The sequence below is a fragment of the Mus caroli genome, unplaced genomic scaffold (assembly GCF_978045245.1).
Source record: "Mus caroli unplaced genomic scaffold, Mus_caroli_1 scaffold_6, whole genome shotgun sequence".
Lineage (NCBI taxonomy): Eukaryota > Metazoa > Chordata > Mammalia > Rodentia > Muridae > Mus > Mus caroli.
This window is the reverse complement of record NW_028227261.1, coordinates 23617789-23632744: the sequence shown is the minus strand read 5'-3', so window position 1 is coordinate 23632744 and position 14956 is coordinate 23617789. Positions and strand designations below refer to the sequence as shown.

General features: G+C 45.3%; 1 protein-coding gene across 3 annotated transcripts in view; it reads right to left on the bottom strand.

Annotated features, from left to right (window-relative positions):
* The window catches only part of Cep85 (centrosomal protein 85), a 52571-nt gene extending 41360 nt beyond the window's left edge, over positions 1-11211 (bottom strand). The window contains exon 1 of one of the 3 annotated variants that reach the window (XM_021160249.2): positions 11075-11211. The gene's annotated coding sequence lies outside the window, so the exon portion shown is untranslated. Of the gene's footprint in view, positions 1-8362; positions 8509-10446; positions 10503-11074 lie in introns of those variants that run through there. The other 2 variants (XM_085838863.1, XM_029476304.2) reach the window with 2 other exon arrangements.
* Between the last annotated feature and the right edge of the window lie 3745 nt (positions 11212-14956).

Here is a 14956-nt window from a genome sequence, read left to right as displayed (position 1 = left end):
ATGTGTCATTGTGGGCATAGGCTTTGTGACCTTCATCCTAGCTCCCCGGAAGCCAGTCTTGTGTTTGTTCAGTCTTCTTTGGAACAAGATGTAGAACTCTCAGCTCTTCTTACACCATGCCTGCCTGAACACTGCTATCTGGGAGACACAGGTTAAGACTATTCTAGGTTCTTGCCTTTAATCCCAGCATTCAGAGGGCAGAAGCAGGTGGATCTCTTTGAGTTCAAGGCCAGTCTGGTCTATAGATTGAGTTCCAGGATAGCCAGGAATCCCTGTCTGGAAAAACAAACAAACAAGGACTATTTTGGGCTACATGAGACCCTATCCCAGAAAACCAAAATGAAATAAACAAAGGAAGGAAGGAGGGATGGAAAGAGAGGAGGATGAAGTCAACTGTCAATGCTAACAAGGAGACAGCATTGTGGCCAGCAATGAGTGGAATTTCTCCTTACAGCCCTTCACTCAGGTCACTAAGTGAAGCTAAGTTCCATTTATTAAGTATTTAAACAGCTACACATAGGAAAAAACACTGTATACATGCAGGATATGGGTATGGGCTTCTCAAGAGGACTTCGTTAAGGTGTCTTTACAACAGCTAGGATGCTGTGGCTAAGTCCTTTTGCTCAAAGAATGTAATTTATAACAAGAGTTACCATTAAGCAAAGTCTAAGATTACAGTAAAAATATATTACCTAATTTAGTTATTTTTGTAAGATCGTTTCATGAGGTGCATTGTTTAGATTTGTGGAAGTACTAATATGGTAGACTCAAGACTACAAACACACCAGCCCTAAGTATACAATTATCTGTTGTTTTTAATGACATTATTTGAGATGTCATTAGGAAAGCAAACAAAAATGGGGGGGGGCACAACAGGAATTCAGAAACTCTGAATTTATGAGTGCCCAAAATAATTTGAAAAAATTTACAGGATACAATTCTTAGAGGTGAAATTCATTTTTGAAAGGGTTTGAAAAAAGGTGGTTATATGGTACTAATTAATGTACTTTACTGATCTCTACAGTGCTATCTTAGCAACAACCCAAGGGGCCATCAACTCACTACAGTACTAACATAATGGAACCATACTCTAAAGCCACATTTCCTTCATAAAAGTATCAAGTGAGCACCCAGGAAGCACAAACCGGAAGCCTGAGGATCCAGGTTAGCCTGAGCCACACACTGAGTCTCTAAAACAAATGGGCTTGAGAGATGGGTCAGAGGTGGGCTGGAGAGATGGGTCAGAGGTGGGCTGGAGAGATGGGTCAGTGGGTGGGCTGGAGAGATGGGTCAGAGGTGGGCTGGAGAGATGGGTCAGAGGTGGGCTGGAGAGATGGGTCAGAGGTGGGCTGGAGAGATGGGTCAGTGGGTGGGCTGGAGAGATGGGTCAGTGGGTGGGCTGGAGAGATGGGTCAGTGGGTGGGCTGGAGAGATGGGTCAGTGGGTGGGCTGGAGAGATGGGTCAGTGGGTGGGCTGGAGAGATGGGTCAGAGGTGGGCTGGAGAGATGGGTCAGTGGGTGGGCTGGAGAGATGGGTCAGTGGGTGGGCTGGAGAGATGGGTCAGTGGGTGGGCTGGAGAGATGGGTCAGTGGGTGGGCTGGAGAGATGGGTCAGTGGGTGGGCTGGAGAGATGGGTCAGTGGGTAGGTACACTAGTTGCTCTTTCAGGGGACCTGGGTTGGATCCCAGCACCCACCACAAAAGTACCACAAAACAAGCAGTTTTAGCTCCAGTTTTAGAGGAGCTGACATCCTCTTCTAGACTCTGTGGGCACAGCATACATAGTGCAGACATACATGTGTGCAGGCAAAACACCCATTAAAAATAAAGACCAAAAACCCTTAAAAATAACAACAACAACAAAATCTTCAACTTATGGCTAGTTATCATCAACTTATAGCTAGCCATTCAACTGACAGCCAGTGAGTCAGTGATACAGCATAACCCCCCACTTTATTAGTGATGCTTCCTGTCCACACCAATCTACCCTCTCCCTGGGCCTCTCTTTTGCCCTTCTCTCTCTTTCCTTTTTTTTTTTTTTTTTTGACAAAGGGTCTTACTATGAAGTTCAGGATGACTTTGAACTTTTAATTGTTTTTCTCTGCTGCCAACCCCAGTACTAGGTACAAAATATCAATTTTATTTTGTTATCCTTTAAAGAAGAACCAAACAGAAGCCACAGTAGATTCTAAAACATTTTTAAATTCGGAAGGAAGTGAAAAAAGAACTCCCAGAGCCCCCTAAAACTGCTCTTTAGGAACCCAGTGGTTCTACTGTACAATGGTCCTCCTATAACCATTTAGAACGAATTCCAGGAATGCAGTAAAATGCAGATGTTCATGCTCCTTATATGGTACAGCATTTGCATGTAACAGCTGTCCATATTTACCTGTCCATTGTAAAGAATCATCCCTAGAGACTAGGTAATAATAGTCCACTGTTAACTATTGAGAAAGCTAAGGCACAAAGAATCCCTGTGAATGTCCTTAACATTACTTACAAAAAGTAAATAGGGCTGGAGAGATGGCTCAGTGGTTAAGAGCACGGACTGCTCTTCCGAAGGTCCTGAGTTCAAATCCCAGCAACCACAGGGTGGCTCACAACCATCTGTAATGAGATCTGACTCCCTCTTCTGGTGTGTCTGAAGACAGTTACAGTGTACTTACATATAATAAATAAATCTTAAAAAAAAAGAACAACTTCTGTTTAAAAAAGAAAAAGAAAAAGTAAATAATTATATATAAAAAGTATAAACAATCCTAAGTACATTAATCAGATATGATGGATAAATGTGGTAGAACTGTAAATCCGGGTATCATTTGGCTACAAAAGGAATGAAGTGAACTAGAAAGTTTAGCAGTTAAGTGCTTGACTGTAATCAGAGGAACCTGAGTTCAAATCCTCTGAACCCATGCAAAAGCTGATGCCTGCCTGCTGTCCTAGTGCTACAGCAGCATTGACATGAGGATCCCAGGGGCTTGCTGGCCAGGCAGTCTAGCCAAACCAGAGAACTAGAGGTCCTGGAGGAAGGGGAGGACGAATAGAAGGAACCACAGGGCTTAGGCATACAAGAACACAGCCCCCAGAACCAAGTGACCAGAATTCATGAAAGCTCACAGAGCTCAGGGAGCCTATAGGGGTCCGACCTAGGTCCTCTGCATATGTGCTATGGCTGAGTAGCTTGGTGTTCTTGTTAGATTCCCAACAGAGGGAGTGGGGCTGCCCTGACTTTTTCCTACTTTTGAGACACTATTCCTCCTACTGGGTTGCCTTGTTCAGCCTTGACGTGACAGTATGTGTCTGGTCTTAGTGTAACTTGTTACACCATGTTTGGTTGATATCCTTGGAAGGCCTGCTCATGTCTGAGGAAAGGCATTTGTCAGGAGTTGGGGAAGAAGGAAGGTGTGGGGGAGAGACTCGGGGGAAGGGAGTGGGGAAGACTGCAGATGGGATGAAGTATCTGAGGGAAGAATAAAACATTTTTAACAAGGTGGAGACCAATAGAGGAAGACACCTACCATCAACCGTTAACCTACACATATACCCACATATATACATACAAACATGTACATGTAAATATACATCCCACACATATATGAAATGGAATGGAGTTGGTAGGATAATACAATGTTTACTATACAAGAGTGAGGACTTATGTTCCATCCCCAGCACCTACATAAAAACCTAGGCATGGTGGCACATGCCTATAATCCCAGCACTGGAGAGGTAGAGACAGAAGGATCCCTGTAGCTTACTGGCCAGATATCCAAGCGTCATCAGGGATCCTCAGGTCCCACTGAAAGCCTGACTCAACAAGTGATAACTCCTGAGGAACAATGTCTGAGGCTGACCAATGGCCCCTAGATATACCTGCACAAACGCCAAACACCAGTAGCCACATTTTGCATGGTCTCAGTCATATGAAATGTCTAGAAGAGCTAACTTCACAGAAATAAGAGCTGAGCAGGCAGGGAATAGAGAGTAACTGCGAATACATATGATCTTCCTTTTCAGGGTGATCAAATATTTAGGGGTTAGATTTTACAGTGGGACATATTAAAAAACCAGTGAATTTATGTTAGTGTATGCAATCACAGCTCTCTCAAAAACTACAATGTTTGCATAAAACAAATGCCAATTGTATTTCAGAGTTTTGTTTTTTATTTTGGGGTCTTATGTAAATTGGGCTAAGCTTAAACTTGCAGTGATTCTTCAGTCTTCGCCTTCAGAACCATCCTCCCGAGCAGTGGTTCCCAACCTTCTTAATGCTATGACCATTTAATATAGTTCCCCATGCTGTGGTGACCCCCAAACCATTAAGGTTTTTTTTGTTTTGTTTTGGTTTGGTTTGGTTTTTCGAGACAGGGTTTCTCTGTTTAGCCCTGGCTGGCCTCAAACTCAGAAATCCGCCTGCCTCTGCCTCCCAAGTGCTGGGATTAAAGGTGTGCGACACCATGCCCGGCTATAAGATTATTTTTATTGCTTCTTAATAACTATAATTTTGCTATTATGAATCATAATGTAAATATGTGTTATACAAACCCCGTGAAAGAGTCAGTTAACCCCCCCTGCCCCACCTCAAAAGAGGTTGTGACCCACAGGTTGAGAACTACTGAAGATCACTGAAGGCAGAGACAGATTACAGGCATGCATGACAATTTCTGCACCCCCCCTATGTTGTTTTGTTTTGAGACATGTCTTATGGAGCTCTAGCTAGCCTTTAACTCCATATGTGGTGGAAGTTGGCCTGCCTCTATCTCTGGGATTAGAGGCTTGGGTTATCATGTCACTTTGTATTTCAAAGTTTTTTTTGTTTTTGTTTTTGTTTTTTTAAAGTATCCCTATTGGATGTCCCTGCTTGGGACAGCAGGCAGGGAGCATGTGGCTGTCCAGCAGCTATGTGTAACTGCTATAACCCTTCACTGGATGCAATGCTCTGGAGAACTTGCCCCATCTCTCACTAATGGCACCACTCAGGAGAGTGGACCTGCTACTTATCCACTGTGAGGCAGCACAGGCACAGAGGTGACTTTCACCCTTCCTGCCACCACACTTCTGTCAGTCATATGTAAGAGGATCATGAACTCAGGAGGGCTAGCCCTACCCCCTTGGCAGCACTCAGGAGGACAGGCCCTGTACCTTGCCTAAACAGTACATTAGAGCTGACCCTGGAGGCAGGGTGACAGGTAAGCAAGAGCTGGCCCTGCCCCACATCTGCCATGAGATGACAGTAGATGGGTGATGGCCCCTGGGTGATGCCTTCCCCTCCTTGCCCCTTACTTCCGGTGGCAGTAAGGAGAGCTGATCTCAGGGTCATTAGAGTGAGCTGGCTCTGCCCCTTGCTGCCTGCCACACTCAGGAGAGAGGGTCCTTTATCTTGCTTAAGCAGCACAGTAGTGCTGGCCCTGATGGGGGAAGCAGATGAGCCAGTCCCACCACTAGTCTAGTGTGAGGTGGTGTGGTTGATGCCCTCACCACCCTCCTTACCTCCTGCAGCAGTCAGGAGAACTGGCTCTGGAGTGATGAGAGCTGGTGAGCCCTTGACAGCTTCAGTACTTGGGAGAGCAAGCCCTGCACCTTATCTGGGCAGCACAGTAAATAAAGATGGCCCTGGTAGAGGGGACACAGGTGAGCCAGCCCCAAAAGTGCAAGAGAGCTGGCCCAGGCACCCCTCTGCTATGAGGTAGGCTGGGTGGGAGGAGGGGATGCTCTCTGTCCCCTCGCCTCCTCAGTCTGCAGAGGCAGCTGGGCAGAGATCATGAGAGCCAGAGAGCTAGTTCTGTACATCAACAGTAGCAGCACTCAGGAAGCACTCAGGAAGAGTGGGCCCTGTGCCTCACCTGGGCAGCACAGTATTACTGGGCTGACTGAGAAGCAGCAGATGAGCCATCTTCAAGCACACACACACACACAGAGAGAGAGAGAGAGAGAGAGAGAGAGAGAGAGAGAGAGAGAGAGAGAGAGAGAGCTCCATGAGCCATCTTCAAGCACACACACACACATATATATATATATAGAGAGAGAGAGAGAGAGAGAGGGCTCCATGATTCATCTGTGGTGATGTGGTATGGGAGTGGGGTGATGCCCTCTCCCCATTACCCCTCACTATCTGCAGCAGTTGGGGAAAACTGGCCCAGGTCATGAGAGGGAGAGCTGTCCCTGCCTCCTACTGATGGTGGCACTGGGTGGCCTACCCAGAGCAGTGCTGTAGAACTCACCCTGGTGGTGCTGATAAGGGAGAGCAGGGGGCTGACCAGCTCAGTTTACTAGCCAGGCCCAGATCCAGGGCAAATCTGTATCATCTGCAAATGGTTGAGATACATGAAAGGGCCAGTCCTGCTGATCCAAAGCTGCAGGATAACTGGGGGGAGTCCCAGTGAGGATCCAATATTGATGGTGTCACAGAAGTCAGAGATCTCTCAAACCAGACCAATGACTCATTGCAATAAACATTTGCTAGTGTTGATATGTGGACAGAGGGATACACTGTGGGACACACTGTGACATACTACAGCTTCCATAATGTTTTCTATGCTTTGACTTTGTTTTGTGTGTGTGTGTGTGTGTGTTAGTTGGTGGGGTTTCAAGGGTGAAGGGTGGACACAAGGAGACAAAGAGATGAGTAGGACTGGGGTCCATGGTGTGAAACTCACAAAGAATCAATGAAAAATTTAAAAATAGAAAAAAAAAATTTAAAAAAAATCTGTGAATAAATTTTTAAAAAGTATCCCCATAAAGAATAAATTGTATAAGCTATTCTAGACTTTTTCTTAATAAGCTTAGAATCAGATGAGCAACAATAAAATTTTTTTAGGCTGAACATAGTGCACACTGTAAACCCAGCACTCTGGATGTTACACAGGGGATCTTCAGCCTGGACTACCCAGAGAATATCTGTCCTAAAACATCAAATCAGGACTAGAGAGATAGGTTAGTGGTTACAAGTGCTTACTGCTCAGGGCCCATGTAAGGCAGCTCACAACCTATAACTCCAGCTTCAAAGGATCCAAGACCCCCTTCTGATCTCTGCAGAAATTTCACAGGTGTATGCTTGTGCGTGAATCTAAAATAACAACAACATACCAAACAAAACCAAGAAAAAGTCTAAGACAGTAGCTCATCTCTTAGTGCTCCTATACATTGAGCTGGCAGAGACAAAAGAATCCCTAGTGATTTGTGGGCCAGTTAGTCTGGTGTGTGCAGCGACAAACAACAAAGACCTTGTCCCAAACAAGTTAAAAACAAGGACTGATGCCTGATGCCGTTCTGCCTTTAATCTCAGGACTCGGGAGGCAGAGGCAGGCAGATCTCTACAATTTTGAAGCCAGCCTGATCTACAGAGTGAGTTTCAGAACAGCTAGAGCTACATACAGAACCTTGTCTGGAAAAACCAAAAGAACAACAACAAATAGATTTTTAGGACTCACTGAAGGCTATAGATTCTCTAAAATAAGATATTATACAAACAAACAACAACAACAAAACCCTAACACAATTAATCAACTATACAGCTAAAGAAATACAACTGAATGTAAACAGGAAGAATTTGGTCACTAAATTAAAAGTGCATACACTACAAAAATGTTCACTCATAAAAAATGTAACATGTAGGTAAAACTTCCTACTAAACCTTGTGCTAAATACTTTATATATACATTATGCGCCCTGTTTGATACTCATCAATTCTGAGTCAGTTATTATTATCAGCCTCCTTTTAAAGATAAGAAAATAAAGGTTTAGACTGAGGGGCTGGGAAGACGGCAGAGTAGTTCAAATGCTCACACATACACAGGGAGAACAACAGTACAGACACCCAGAACTACAGGAAATGCCAAGTGGGAGTGGGAGCTTATTTGTAATTCCAGCTTCAGAAGGCAGAGACCTGGGATCCCAAGAGCAAGCTGGCTCACAAGACTAACTATATTGGCAAGCTCCGAGTTTGACTGAGATAAGATCCTGCTTTGATGAAAAAGGTAGAAATCAATGATGACTACTGCCATCAACCTTGGACCTGTGTAATCGTGTGTGCATGTGTGTATGGACATTCAGATTCTCAGGCCTGGCAGCAAACACCTTTATCTATTGAGCCATCCTGAAGGCCCAGCACATTATATTTGTTCATTTTGTTTTCCTGTGTGTAGCCCTGGCTGTTCTGGAACTAACTTTATAGACCACCTCTCTGTCTCTCTGTCTGTCTGTCTGTCTGTCTGTCTGTCTCTTTCTCTCTCTCTCACACACACACACACACACACTTCACTCTGCTAAATATCACATATACCTAAACACACTTCTGCCATTTTGTACTATGTATTTATGGGAAGCAGTGTTCTCAGTATTAATAGTAATAACATCAAATACCAACTCTGATAGATGTTGAAGATGGTCTGTATCCTGCAGTATCAAACTGTCATCCAAATCTGCTTTTGGTTTCTGTGACAAGAATTCATGTAGCTCAAGTTGGCCCAGCATTTGCTGTGTAGACAAGGATTATCCTCAAATCTCTATCTTCCAAGTGCTGAGAATACAGGCATGGATCACCATACCGGCAATATTTAATTATGTAAAAATAAGCACCTCACTAATAAACAATTTAGCTGCTGTCTTTAATAAATAATAAAAATTATACACATACCAAAGAATTGTGTTTTCTTGCTTTGAGTTTGGGTCTTCTATGTAGCCTGGCTAGAACTCAATGTGCAGCTCAGGCTAGCACTGAACTCCCAGGCAATGATGGTGGGGGTGTTTTGTGCATTGTGTATTCAACGCAACCCCAGAGATCTGCGTGCAGTCTGGACTTGGCACTGTCATTATTAGGAAGTGCTTCCTGACTCAGAATTTTGTCACATTGTTCTCCATCATCTTCTGATTGGTCAATTAAGAGCTGATCAGTCTGTAACTGGGTAGGAGAGGGTAAGGTGGGTCTTCCAAGCCCAGAGATGGAGAGAGAGAGACTGAGAGAGCGAGAGCAAGAGAGAGAGAGAGAGAGAGAGAGAGAAAGAGAGGGAGAGAGAGAGAGAGAGAGAGAGAGAGAGAGAGAGGGAAGGAGAGGGAGAGAGAGAGTGTGTGTCTCAGGTGGGACAGAGGAAGTCACCATTAAGATATATATGAAGAAAGAAGTGCTAGAGTGAGTCTAAGATGACAGGTAGCACCTCATGGCTGGAAAGTATGCCAGGCCAACATAGTCATGTTAGAATAGCTCAAACCTGCCCAGTTATAGTGCTGAAGCCTTTTAATAAATAATATATATATATTATTATATATATATTATTACATGTATATCATATATATATATATATGATCTAAAATAAACATAAAAATCTCTGTCATTACTTGGGAACAAGGGTGGGCATAGAAAAGTCCCCAGTACATTTACATTTGGTGACCAATGTGGTGCTTAAACCACCCTGATATTATGAGTCTCACGCTCTACCAACTGAGTTAGCCAGTACTTTTACAAATTCTTCTGCCTCAGTTTCCTGAGTGCTCAGATTACAAGCATGAGCTACCAAACAAGCTTCAAATAATTGTTTCAAAGTAAGTTTATCACTTATCAGTAATGTTTAATATACTTACACACTCAAGATGTCACAAAAAATTTCCAGCAAAAAACGGGATCAAGAGTGGCAGTGTAAGGGCCGGAAAGACAGTCGGCTCACTGGTTAAGAGCCCTGGCTGCTCTTCCAGAGTGCAGGCCCAATTCCCAGCAGCCATATGGCAGCTCACAATGGTCTATAACTCCAGTTCAAGGACTTCTGACACCCTCACACAGACAAGCATGCGGCAAACCACTAATGAACAGTATGAGAGAGAGTGTGTTTAAGAAACCCTGACCTGATTCATCAACCCAAAGTTACTGAGTACCTACTATTTCCCTGTTTCTGCACCAAGTTAGAAATATATCCTGTTAAAGAAAAACTACTGGTCATATGTTAGCCTGCAATCTTAACTATGGAGGCTAAGGCAAAATTAACATGAATTCAAGACAGTCTGGGCCTGATATGGTGCTGCACATCTTTAATCCCAGCAAGGGAGACCAAAGCAGGAGGATCTCTGTGAGTTCAACACCACCCTGGGCTACATAGTAAGTTCGAGGTCAGCCAAGACTACATAGTGAGACCTTGTCTCAAAATCCAAAACAACAACAGCAGAAGCCCAGCCTGGTCTAAAGGCCAGCCTAGATTACATATCAAGACCTAAAAACAGAAAGAATAGGGAGGGCGGGCAGGGGACACAGCTAAGTAGTGGAGTGCCTGTCTGGGCTAAGGGCTTATTTAATGCTCAGTATTTCAACAACAACAACAACAGACACAACAACAACAACAAAACAAGACACCGTCTGACCTTCCTGATTTACCGAAGTCAAATGTTCTAACACTCAGCTAAAGTTCTGATTCGTCCCAAACCTCAGACCAGGTTACTCAACTTGCCCACCACTGACTGGCTGACCTTAGCTCCGGCGAACTGCGGGTCGGGGCGAGGGGGCTGTCTCACGTACAGGAATCCAGCAGCATCGCTAGCCTCTTGGTGCTAGATGGAGTAGCAAAGCCCTGGTCTAGGCCATCCCCAGGCATCCTCTGCCCCTCAACTACCCCTCAGCTCAGACGCCACCTCCGCGGGGATCGCCTGCTGACCCCACCACACCGGCGCCTTCAGTTTCCCGGCCCTTTGTGAAAGGTCTCCACCCCCGAGTGACAACTTGCCGAACGTCTATTCTTGCCCGGCTCTTCCCGCGGGCCGTGGGCTCTTACCCAGGGCAGGGGGCGTCTGGCACCCAAGTATGGAACCCGCCGTGGGGTCACTGACAAGGGGAATGCGAGGTGCAGGGGGAAAGGGGACGGAGACGCGAGGGGGGCGTGTGAGGATCCTTAGCCAGGGACCTCAGCCGGTGAGAGGAGAGATTGGGGTGGAATTACCGCTCCGTCCGTCTGCGCATGCGCTTCGCTCTCCACGGGGTTCACCCCCCACCCCCAAGTAGCTAGGTCCCGACTTTCCAAGGTTTTCCCGGGGTTACGGAATGAGGGACAGGGACCGCCGCTTCGGCAGGAGTCCCCACCCGACCCCCAAAAGAACTTACACAGGCCTGAGAGCGAGCGGCGACCCCCCTCACTCTGGGACACTGACGGCGAAGACCACGTCCGCACGAGCGGCGAATCCGCTCCTCAGGTCGCCTAACGGCCGTTCCACGCCCGTCAAGCCGCACGCCCCGGAGCGCGCGCCGCCCAGCTCCGCCTCTCTCGCGCTCTGCTTGCCGCTGGCCAATAGAAAGTCTAGGCGCGTGGATACCCCGCCTCTTTTTTTTCCTACAATTGACCAATGGACACTCAGGCCGCTCTCGTGTCCCGCCCCCTTTCCTGTGTCCTGGGCTGTGGGCGGGTGGATCCCTGCGCAGGAGGTGCCGGACCGGTACGTCGCTCTGCGCATGACACAGAGGCTACTTAGCTCGGTCTTCTCGCACCATACCGGGTTCCGCCACTCGGTGGCGCTGTGTCCCCGCGAGGCTTAGGGTGGCCTGCCCGGCTTTGGCTATGTTTTCGGGAATCCCGCCTAACCTACCTCGATCCCCCTCCCTCCGGAACCAGGAAGTCAGATTGTGCCTGTGACCTGCCAGGGTCACTGGTTACTCAGGGGTCACTATTACAATTAAGAATTAATGATGAACCGGGCAGTGGTGGCGCATGCCTTTAATCCCGGCACTTGGGAGGCAGAGGCAGGTGGATTTCTGAGTTTGAGGCCAGCCTGGTCTACAGAGTGGATGTTTAAAAATGATGTTTAAAAATTGATGAACTAATGGGAAGAGTTTTCCCAGTTGGTGGCTTCTGATTCTTTTGTAGGGAAGGCGGGAACAAGGGCAGGATGTGGGCTGAGAAGAGCTGGTCCTGAGAAGGAAAGAAACTTGAAATTGTGGACCTGTGAGGATTGAAATCTATAAATGGCAACAACAAAAACAAGCAAACCATGAGGTGGGGTGATGGAATATGCCTGTAATCACAACTGCTGAAGCAGTAGAATCAGGAGTTTAATGCTAACCTGGGCTATACAGTGAGTGTATTTAAAAAAAAAAAAAAAGTGTATTTCTACAGTCCTCTCCAATAGGGTCTTGCTAGGTACCTCAGGCTGGCACGTCGATTATGGAGCATCTGTTATGGATGTTGGGATCTCATGACAGAACAGCAACTTCTCTCAACTTCCTCTCGTTTTATTTTTTTTGAGGCTGGGTTTCCTCAAGTCCCAGTTAGCCTGGAACTTTCTTTACAGCCACGGTCAACTCTGAACTAATATTTCTGCATCTACTTACCAGGTTCTGAGATTACAGGTGTGACCAGATATTCCTGGCTCCATTGCCCTCTGTAAGTTGAAAGTCACTCCGCCATGTGATAATTTTCGTGTGAAAATGAGCCCTCATATTTTAACAGTCTTTGGATCCCCATTTCAAAACAGTCATACATTTTTTAAAAAGATTTATTTATTTTTGCATATGAGTGCTCTCTCTGCATGTACACCTGGGTGCCAGAAGAGGGCATCAGATCCCATTACAGATGGTTGTGAGCTACCATGTGGTTGCTGGGAATTGAACTCAGGACCTTTGGAAGAGCTGACAAGTGCTCTTAACTGCTGAGCCATCTCTCCAGCCCCCCATAATGTTTAAGTATGCATAAATCTTCAGTCACTTTTATTGTTTGTCTACTCAGAATTTCGTATAAACCAAGTTAGCCTCAAACTCACTTTGTAATTCAAGCAAACCTTGAACCCCTGCTCTTCCCGTTCCTACTTTCCAAATGCTATGGTTAATTTATTCTTTATTTTTTAAAAAAGATTTATTTGGGCTGGTGAGATGGCTCAGTGGGTAAGAGCACCCAACTGCTCTTCCGAAGGTCCAGAGTTCAAATCCCAGCAACCACATGGTGGCTCACAACCATCCATAATGAGATCTGGCGCCCTCTTCTGGAGTATCTGAAGACAGCTACAGTGCACTTACATATAATAAATAAATAAATAAATCTTTAAAAAAAACTTGTTTATTTAAAAAAAAAAGATTTATTTATTTATTTCATGTATGTGAGTACACTGTAGCTGTCTTCAGACACACCAGAAAAGAACATCAGATCTCATGGCAGATGGTTGTGAGCCACCATGTGGTTGCTAGGAATTGAACTCAGGACCTCTGGAAGAGCAGTCAGTGCTCTTAACTGCTGAGCCATCTCTCCAGCCCTTATTATACTTTTTCTTTCTTTCTTTCTTTCTTTCTTTCTTTCTTTCTTTCTTTCTTTCTTTCTTTCTTTCTTCCCTTCCTTCCTTCCTTCCTTCCTTCCTTCTTTCTTTCATTCTTTCTTTCTTTCTTTTTGGTAGACCTGGCTGTCCTGGAGCACACTCTGTGGACCAGGTGGGCCTTGAACTCACAGAGATCTGCTTGTCTCTACCTCCTGAGTGCTGGGATTAAAGTCATGTGCTGCCTCCACCTGGGTTACTTCGTTATTTTAAAAGACGTGCTGCATATTTAATGAAATACATCAATGAAAGTATGGTAAACCAGCATGATTAAAAGTAAAAAAGACTAGATTTGATGATTTCAGACATGCACCATTGTATCTAGCTTCCGTTCTCTGATTGATTTTCTTGGAGGAAGTCTGTCTGGGGGTTGTTTGAGTTTGTTTACTGTGGTTTTGAGAGCCAAGGTCAAGGTATTGTATATGCTATGCAAATGCTCTACTGATGAGCCCCACCTTTTTTGTGGTATTTTGCTTATATGTTTATTTGTTTGAGACAGCATTTTGATGTATAACCCAGGCTGGCCTCAGACTCAGAATAATCCTCCAGCCTCAGTCTCCTGGCCACTGGGATTACAGGTGCACACCAGCTTGTGTGGCTTGCCTGCTAACATCTAAACCTGTCCTGTTTCCTAGTCAACTGTCATCATCCAACACCCGTCCACCCTATCCTTAAGTTTATCTAAGATTGCCTTGTGAACTGGTGAAACCCCAGGGTGTAGCGCGGTCCCAGGGATGTGATAGAGTCTGTTTTGGGATGAATGAATGATCACAAACTGTTGCTGTCTCAACCCTCCAGTAGCAAAGGGACCTCATCGGAATGACCAAGGGGTAGGACAAAAGGCTTGGGCAATGTTACAGAAATGCATTTAACTCTCATTCTGGGACAGGGCAGTTTTGGTGTTTTTCAGAAAAGAAAGAAAGAAAGAAAGAAAGAAAGAAAGAAAGAAAGAAAGAAAGAAAGGAAGGAAGGAAGGAAGGAAGGAAGGAAGGAAGGAAGAAAGGAAGAAGGGAGAGAGGGAGGGAGGGAGGGAAGGAAGGAAGGAGCCTGGAGAGATGGCTCTGTGGTTAACAGCACTGACTGCTCTTCCAGAGGTCCTGAGTTCAATTCCGAGCAACCACATGGTGGCTCACAACCATCTGTAATGGGATCTGACACCCTCTTCTGGTGTGTCTGAAGACAGCTATAGTGTACTCATATACATAAAATCAATAAATAAATCTTTAAAAAATTAAAAAAGGGGCTGGAGAGATGGCTCAGTGGTGAAGAGCACTGACTGCTCTTCCAGAGGTCCTGAATTCAAATCCCAGCAACCACATGGTGGCTCACAGCCATCTATAATGGGATTTGATGCCCTTTTCTGGTGTATCTAGAGACAGCTACAGTGCACCCATATAAATAAAATAAATACATCTTTAAAAAAAATTAAAAAAGAAGAAGAGAGAGAGAGAGAAAGTACGGTCAGCTGACTGACCTGGGCATGATTCCATAGTGAAGCAGAGGTCATCTGGTCAAACACTTCCATTTTACATGTGTGGAGATGAATAGAGAATAAGGTGATTTTCATGCACACACACGCACACACACACGCGCACACACACACACTCCCTGTACCATCTCCAATCCTTCAGCACATTGACCTGGAACACCAAATCATTCTGTCTAGTTTATGCAGACAGGAATCAGGAAA